The sequence below is a fragment of the Sinocyclocheilus grahami genome, unplaced genomic scaffold, assembly GCF_001515645.1.
Source record: "Sinocyclocheilus grahami isolate Dianchi unplaced genomic scaffold, SAMN03320097.WGS_v1.1 scaffold1912.1, whole genome shotgun sequence".
Lineage (NCBI taxonomy): Eukaryota > Metazoa > Chordata > Actinopteri > Cypriniformes > Cyprinidae > Sinocyclocheilus > Sinocyclocheilus grahami.
In genome coordinates, this window is record NW_015507091.1 from 120,774 (window position 1) to 128,726 (window position 7,953).

General features: G+C 36.6%; 1 long non-coding RNA gene across 1 annotated transcript; it reads left to right on the top strand.

The window, feature by feature from the left end:
- The first annotated feature begins 5,113 nt into the window (after window positions 1–5,113).
- LOC107573287 (uncharacterized) lies at window positions 5,114–5,830 on the top strand. Its single transcript, XR_001607480.1, has 3 exons — window positions 5,114–5,195; window positions 5,384–5,469; window positions 5,797–5,830. It is a non-coding gene; the product is annotated as an uncharacterized lncRNA (long non-coding RNA).
- The last annotated feature ends 2,123 nt before the right edge of the window (window positions 5,831–7,953 follow it).

The following is a 7,953-nucleotide window of genomic DNA, read 5'->3' on the forward strand; positions in this document are numbered from 1 at the left end:
GGGGGGGGGGGGGGGGCACATGACAGGTTTTGACAGTTGTTACTCTGTTGTTTAGCTTGAGCTTTTTTTTTTCTTTTTTTTTTAGGTGCTACAGTATAGTTTGTACCCAAATATCAGATTACTTGGGAAAAAATGAAAATCATTTTAGCAGTCATTTTTATATCTTCTTTTTAAAATCTTGTAGTCTTATTGCGTTTGCTTGAAGTATGCAAAACTGAATCGTAAAGAAATTGTAAATGTGTTCTTATCTGAAACTGTGAAAATAAATCATTTGTGAAATTTCATGAAGTGATGATTACTTTATCTGGCTAGCAAGTTATTTAATTTCATTTGTTGCCATTGCCAGATGAAGACCTGTGGGGCATCTGAGGTAAACAATAATGCATCATATCATCTGTTGTTTCATCTTGATGTGTTTGTGTTCTAGAATATTAAGACTTGCCATTACTGCTTTGTTTTTATACGATCATTTGCCTTCAGCTTTGACTAGCGGTTTTTCTTGGTTCTCTATTTTGGCGCCACTCTTTGTTACCTTTTTTTGGATGTATCTTTTGTTTGGTGCTCACTATAAATATGTAAGGGTTATTCATACAATTTGGTGGATTTTGAGAGGGTCTTGTTAGAGGGAGAAAATGTCGGTGTTCCATACACTGATCAAACTCAGACTACAACCTATTATTTCTAACACAAATATTTTCAGATTTTACATTCATATAAGAAATGTGTCCACCCTGTTACATTTTTACATTGCACTGTGCAACAGAGTAGAGGTTTAAGCTAATGAAGGCCATTACAACAGGGTGGACATGCCATGTTTTACACTATTAAGACTATAACCTGTCTAAAATGAGGAAATGTGAGAAAAGTTTATGACTGAATCTTTGTTCTCGGAGATGCTTTCCCTCCAAGGAAATTATGTCACTTCTAGCAAGTCATGTGATTTCAGGCATATGCTTAAGATTTTAAATGTCAAATAGCAGCAATTTAACATGGTGGACTGGAGTTTGAGGGACATAAAAACATACATGCATGCTATATATATATACCTTATGTAGCTCTGCCCCTTTTTAGCACGGTGCTTGTTTGTTATTGTTCCGTTGAATTGCTGTATGAATTGAGTTTAATTGTGGACTATGTCTATGTGTGCGTTTTCTTTTATCTTTGAGTGTTGCACAAATCCTTTGGGAAACTTGTGTAAGAATGAACTGGTGGAAAATAACATTGATTATAAAGAAATTTGCAATTAGGTTGAGGCAAATCTTGAAGGCAAGTCATCTGATTCATTCAAACCATAGACTGTATAAAAAGATGGACATAGTGTCCGTGACGTCACCCGTAGGTTGCTGAAGAGCGTTTTTGAAGCTCAAAGTGGGCGGAGTTGGCCGTCGCCATCTTGGCAGCGCGTCACTCCCGGATAATCGAAAATAATATAATTTAAATGGATGAGTTAGAAAAAAAATTCACCCCCTCACAGTTGTCACGAAGGGCAAAATCAGCTATATAGACCAAAACCACTTTTTGTACCAGGCTGTAAACATTTTTTTTTCTGCTGTAAAGTTGGGCATTTTAACATGGGGAGTCTAGAAGCTAGCCTCTACCGACCAGTCGATGAATTGCAGTTTTAGTCACTTCCGTGTTGGTTCAAACCGGCTGATTAATTCATGAACGAAGCAAGTGACAGTTTTTATAAACGGGTGAATGACAGTTCATAATTTTCACAGTTCATCATTAATCATTGACAATTTGACTGTTTGTTAAAAAACACTGCATCATTCAAGAATGAAACACCAATCTGTGTTATTGGAAAACTCTTCTGTTTTGTTTAACTTTTGTTAGCAAAATAGGGCAAAAACTGCAATAAATATTAACTTATGGTTTATTGAACTGTTAAACCTGTTTTATATCAGCAGTGTTTTTTAAAGTTGTTTTCTGTAAAGTAGAAGTCAAACTGTGAGTATCATGAGCAGGAATGGAAAAAACACCTTCAACCACATGCCATTCAATCAGACACACTCCTGACACCTCAGACACACTCGCAAACTGACATCAAACACCAACATCTAGCAGCAGACCTGCTCATGCAAAACATGTCTGTACAGAATGAAGCAGGGTTCATTTTTGATGAGTATTTTGCATCTACGTTTTGCACTTGGGGATACACGCACACATTTTTGAGACTTTAAAGGCATCGTTCGCCTAAAAACTGACATTTCTGTCATCACTTTCTCACCCTAATGTTGTTCTAAACCTATACAAAGTTTGTTCATCTCCAGACCACACACGAAGGTGTGTTTAATATTCTCTCGTCATTATACATTATCCATTGAAAGTCCACACAACCAACCTCTTCAAGTTTCAAACAGTTTATAAAGACATTGGGCTTTAATTCACATATAAACATTGACTGATGCACATAAAGAGTTGATCAAATATGCTAAACATGGAAGCTCAAACCTGCATGCTTGATGTGCAATAAACAGTGAGGATCATTTCTGCACATTAGGCAAGTCTATATTTACTTTTTGATGCATCAAAATAGACTTTTAATTTTAATCTTGTGGGTTTGATATCATGCCGTCTAAATTAAATTTTTAATGAATACATCTGATGATTCTCACCAATCCCAAAACTCAACAATACAAAAGTTAAAGTGAACGTGACCACACAGCTGAATCTTGTACTTAAAAAAGCTTTGATCATCCTCTTATGGTGACAGATGCATACTCTACGTGGGTCTCCTCTTTGATTTTCTGTAAAAATAAAATACACAAGATATAATAATAATAATAATACATTTATAATAGTAGAAATGTGGCATCAAGAACATTTTTGCCTTCCTATTACTGCTAAGGTTACTTTAGCCAGATTGACATCAGATTCTCAGTAGTTTTTTTTGCTTCAATGCCTTTTTTATGAATACTTCAGTGATTGGAGTTTTAAACCGTAATTACAAAAATTCTTACAATGAAAGCAAATTCAATGCCTTTAGGGCATTGAATGCCTTGTCGCTGCACGCTGTCTTCAAAGAGATATGTTTGTATCTTCTTTATAACTAAATAGTGTGTATTTGTACCCTAGAGCAGTGATTCCCAACCGTAGGGTCCCTAAAGATTTACAAGAAGTCGCCAAGCTCACTCTAGTTTGAGGATTGCAAATAGCGATACACCACTATTAACCGAGATATGCTGCTATTGGTATCTTAATAGCGGGGAAAAAACAACAATATTAAATGATTAGTGTTGTCGTTTAATATTATGGATAATCATTAAAACCATATTTGATTACTGGGATTTGAAAATCTCTATTCTGTTTCTGTTTGTTTCGTGTGGGAAGCATGCAATCTGAGATCACCTGCAGTTGCTGACGGTCACATTACTCGCTTTCGTATGCGTGCTGTTTTTTGTCAGTTTCACTTTCGCATTCGAAATCGATCACTTTCAGCAAGGAGGGGGGAAGAGGGGAAGGGGGGCACAGTAACTAATTTGTGGGGGCAAGGCATGCGAATACCCCACTCCCCCACCCCTCCACCACAGACCTAATGGTATGCAGAAATATAAACATGATGCATGCTGCATTGAAAAATTCACAGTTTTTCCAAATGCATAAATAACAGCAGATGTGTGACCGTCTTTGAACAGACCTGTGAACCATTTTTTTAGTTGTGAAGTAACACGTGGAATTTCACACTAGAATGCTGCAACATGCATATCTTGGTGCAAAATGCAAATCTCATAGCATCATTTAAATGTGTCTGCGGAAAAAAGAACAGTGTAAATGCAGCCGTGGTGCTAAAAAAGCAGATCTGAATTTAATCAAATGATTTAAAAGTGCTGCTTCTTATGTATTGTTGTGCAAACCATGAGAAATGTGTGCATCATTATGACTTTCACTTTCTGAAGCTTTACGTTCCTGTTAGATAGTTTTACAGAATGTTTCTGCTAAAATAAACATGTACTGTTTACTTAATTTACTTGGGGGGGAAAAAGGGCCTCTACTCATATTTTTTTGCTGAACTTGTTCCCAAAATGGTACCAGTACATACAGTTCACTGCATTATTCACATTTAAAGGCAATCTTATGGCTTTCATGCATATCCGATATGGTGCTCTAATGTATGTAAGAATGTAATCGATCATTATACAGAAAAAAAACCCACAAGCGCTCACACATCTAAATGTGACTTACAGCTTAACTGACACTGAGACTAAGGCTACGTCCACACGAAGCCAGAGCTTCCCTATCTTATCTTTTTTTCCCTCGTCTCAAGAAATATCGGTGTCCACACAAAACCACGAAACTGACACAAAAACGATATAGTATACATGCAAGACCAGCATGTGGCGCTGTAATTCTGCCACAGAGATACACAAAAAAAACGGAGAAGAAGACTTGGACTATGCATAAACCTTGTGCACTGTATACAAACGAACATGGAACAATACATTTATTAATCTGTGTTAATGTTAGTTAATAAAAAGACAATCGTTCAGTGTTTGTTCATGTTTTTGTTGCTGTTACGTGACGTAGCTAGGGGCGAGACGTGGGCTGATGACGTCATCGTTCCAGAAAATATACGTATTCGCTGTCCACACGAAAACACAAGGGTGGCGTTTTCAGATTTATCCACTCTGGGACCCGGTTTCAAAAAATATCGGTTTCACTCTCCCAAAACGCCGGATCAGTGTGGACGAAACTCCTATAAGATACAAAATTGATGCGTATACAGCTAAACGCGTCTCCGTGTGGACGGGGCCTAAATATGTAACATGTCAGTCTGTTCTGTGTCCCCACTGCGTTTTGCTTTCTTCCCTGTGACCTGGTTTTGCCTGTGTTCTGATTAGTTCATTCATCTCACCTGTTGTCTCAGTTATCCACATTTGTGTCTGTTATTTAAGTCCTCAGTTCTCCCTTGGTGTTTGTTGGTTCTCGTCTAAGTTAATGTGTGTTTTTGGCCATCTACTCTGTTTGAATCGCCACTCTGATTTTTCTGCCTGTTTCTGATCTTCGCACACACATGACAAAATACAGATATCTTACCAATTGTGCTTTTGTTTTGTAGAATGTTGGCTCAGCATAAGTGATCATTTCTTCACAAGTCTGAACTGCAACAATAGATGTAACAGATGCATTAAATAGTCAATCTTAACTAGATCTGTGATTCTTTACAACATATGTATCATTATCAAGGCTCAAATGTAAGCATTAATACATACAATCTATGTAAAATATTAGAAAACTAGATGGACTAAATTAAAATAGATTACATTTTAAGTATAATAAGGTTAATTTAGGCTATTAATGGAGTAAAATATTTAGTGTATTTTTCATATTTCTTGTTTAAAAGCAGTAGTTAACATTTGCCTTCTCTGTTATTTTTTCTAAGTTTCTTGCAGATGCAATACGTCACGACTGCAGCTGCGATCAACAGAGCTCCAGCAGCAGCAGAAATCAGCACTATGTACAATAAAGGTAAACCCTGATCTGTAATTAACAAAATGAGTCATTATTAGTGTGAGTGAATCTGTTAGCCTGATCTACAGCAAACATTACCAAACATCAGCACTATAACTTAATAGATCAGCTCAGTTAATCAACATTAATATTAACACCAGCATACCTGAACATGTGTGACAGAGTTGAGTGATGTCCAAATGTGTGGTCTGGTTGCTGATGGGATTGTTGAGCACACAGCTGTAGGTGTTTTTATCCTGATATTCCACCTCCAGAGGTAGAGAGAGACTGATGCTGAGATCAGACACACTGATGCTGGACAATAAACTGTTTACTTTGTACCAGGAGAGAGTCACATGACTCACATTCACCACTGAACACACCTGTGAACAATATGATGATGAAGATGAAGAACATTGTGAAGCGTTACTGCTGATGACAGTCGAGGTCCATTGTCATGCACAATTTAGCTCCAACCCTAATCAAACACTCCTGAACATGCTAATCGATGTCTCTATAGGATTACTAGAAAGTTACAGGCAGGTGAGTTTGATCAAGGTGGGAGCTAAACTCGGAAAATGGAACTTGAAGACCAAAGTTGAGAACTCCTGGTGTACATCTTAGCACACTTGTGTAACACTCTCTGGTAATAATTAGCCAAGGTGAGAAACACAGTGTGTAAACTAGTGTAATCTAGATAAGGTGTTGATTAGCATACTCTGAAGTTTTCTGTTTTATTCCTACATTTTCTTTTTTGGTAGTTTAGTTTTGGGTTAGTACAGGGGTGCCCAAACTCGGTTCTGGAGGGCCGGTGTCCTGCAGAGTTTAGCTCCAACTTGCCTCAACACACCTGCCTTTAAGTTTCTAGTATGCCTATAAAAGCTTGATTAGCTGGTTCAGGTGTGTTTAATTGGGGTTGGAGCTAAACTCTGCAGGACACCGGCCCTCCAGGACCAAGTTTGGGCACCCCTGGGTTAGCAGTTGAGGGAATTGTTTGAATGTGATTATTTGTTTTGACGACACTCTTGTTTTCTATGTTTGTATTTCTTTTATTTAGACCTATATTGTTTGCAAGTTATTCACACTGCACTCTCACTAATAAATAGGACTCACTCTGTACATATGAGGCTCGCTTGAGATGAGCAGACTCTGTGCAGAACCGATCACCACGAGATGCAAAAAAGTAGCAATTTTGAAATACGTTGGTTGAATTTTTTTCGTTTTTTTTATCTCAGTGTTCCTATCAATGTTGCAAAAGATTATTGTTAACATAGTTTAAATATGCTGTTCGCTTCATAAAAAGGAGCGAACATGGTGTTCCCCTCTTTTTATTTGGCTGGACAGGAGTTATCTGTGGTGAATAAGGTCAGATATCTTGATCACATCATTAGAAGTGACCTTTGTGACGATGATGACATTCAAAGACAGTATTGTAAATTGTATGCACAAGCTTGTTCGTAAATTTAGCATGTGTACTGATGATGCCAAAATAGCTTTGTTTAAAGCCTATTGCACGCCACTGTATACTGCCCACTTGTGGTGTAGTTACAGTAAAGCTAAATTGAACAAGTTGCAGGTTGCATATAATGATGCATTGCGACTTTTATTAAAAGTCCCTCGGTGTACAAGTGCCAGTCAGCTTTTTGTTCAGAATCAGGTGTCTATGTTATGTGCTGTTATCAGAAACTTTGTGTATAAATTTACAAAGCGACTTGAGGCCTCTAAAAAGTAAATTATTGTGATCTTGGAGAAGAGTACTGTTAGGTAAACCTCTGCACTTTGGAGGCACTGGAGAAAGTGCTTATATGGACATTAGATGTAAATTATTTTCTTGTTATTTGTTGTTGTTGTTATCCATGTATGTTGTTTTTGTATGCTTTTTTATTTTATATGGCCCTTTTTGAGTCTGAAATAAATATATCATTCATTTTGTTATGCATAATAATAAACCTAGAATGTGATCAAACAGTTTAAAATAGCTGGGATTAGATATATAACTATTTTTATGACTGCAGAAATGTTATTTCAGTACACACATTATCCCACTGGTCACAATTGTGACTGAACATAAAACACAATTTTTCACACACTTTTCAAAAAAAAAAAAATTGATTATTGATTATTTCAAAGGGTTACTAATGACACATCATTTGGATATTTTCATGTCTGGGAACATTTTGGGATTAAACGGGTTAATGCTCGTTGGTTCACATAGCCTAACCGTAAGATTGCCTTCTCCTCTAAAACGTTTTATTAAAAAAAAAAAAAAATTATATATATGATATCATGTGATAGTGTTTAAATTATGCATGAGTATTCCCAAACAGTGTCAGTGTTATCTCTGTGCAAAATATGTGATTGTTGTCATATTTATAAAACAACAAAAACTAAAAAATCTAAAATACATGTTTGTATTAAAGTAAAAACGGATGATAAATACATATTTCGAATGGAATGATTAAATATCAAGTAGGCTACTTTGAGTGTCGGTCATAATATTTA